The sequence below is a fragment of the Raphanus sativus genome, chromosome 5, assembly GCF_000801105.2.
Source record: "Raphanus sativus cultivar WK10039 chromosome 5, ASM80110v3, whole genome shotgun sequence".
Classification (NCBI taxonomy): Eukaryota; Viridiplantae; Streptophyta; class Magnoliopsida; order Brassicales; family Brassicaceae; genus Raphanus; species Raphanus sativus.
The window spans coordinates 14,032,720-14,033,728 of record NC_079515.1 but is presented as its reverse complement, the minus strand read 5'-3'; the positions used below and the strand labels follow the sequence as shown (position 1 = coordinate 14,033,728).

Below are 1,009 nucleotides of genomic sequence, written 5' to 3'. Positions count from 1 at the left end.
TTAGAATAGACTTTGTTACTTTTGCTAATTTTTCTATTATTTTGTTTTACAACATAAAGAATGGAGAATACAGATGTCGGCCAAGCATCGATCGACACGGAACATTGTCAATCGAGCGACGCAGATACAGAAGAATCGATTGCTTCATCCGAAGCCTTATCGATCGATACCGCCCAGCTGGAAGCAGGTAAGTACCCTCTTACCGATGCTGATAATGAGAAAGTAATCCAAAATGAACCAATAGGTCAACCAAGCAACATTTCTAGCCAAACTACTGAAAAACAGGGGACTGAAATCCCTGTTAAGTCAAACTCTACCTTAAACTTAGGTAAAGAAATTAAATTGCCCTTGCAAGACTACTTAAACCCCAATAGGACCTATTCCAATAGGTCCGCTATTAGAATACCAGACGACGTTACCACGAAAATCAAGTTTGATGTTGATTACTATAATATGGTGCGCCGAAACCCTTTTAAAGGACCTTCTTTAGAACACCCGCAAGACCACATTGAAGGTCTAGAGGAATTAATTCCAGACGAATACATTCGTTGCAGACTTTTCCCATTTTCACTAGAAGGGGAAGCTTTGAGATGGTTGAACTGTCTACCAAAAGGATCCCTGACTAGTTGGAAAGAAATTAGAAACGTTTTCCTTAAGCAATTCTTTGACGATTCTCATTACTGGGAAATGAGAAGGCGAATTTCTACCTTCTGTCAAAATCCTCAGGAATCATTCAAAAACGCATGGGAAAGATTCAAGGGTTATGAAATCGAATGCCCCCACCATGGTTATCCAGAACCACAATTTCTTAAGATCTTTTACAAAGGTGTTATTCTGAGCTATAAGACAACGCTTGATACAGCAAGCGAAGGGAATTTCGTTACTACAAATCCTATAGAAGCAAGACGCTTAATCGAAAACATGGCAACAGGAAGATCTTTTGAAGAGATGAATGAAGAAAAAGAAAAAGCTATAAACTCAAGAGAAAATACTGAGTTAGCCGAGATAA

General features: G+C 38.8%; 1 non-coding gene across 1 annotated transcript; it reads right to left on the bottom strand.

The window, feature by feature from the left end:
- Positions 1–684: 684 nt before the first annotated feature.
- LOC130495310 (small nucleolar RNA R71) lies at positions 685–791 on the bottom strand. The gene has a single exon (XR_008934582.1). It is a non-coding gene; the product is annotated as a small nucleolar RNA R71 (small nucleolar RNA).
- Between the last annotated feature and the right edge of the window lie 218 nt (positions 792–1,009).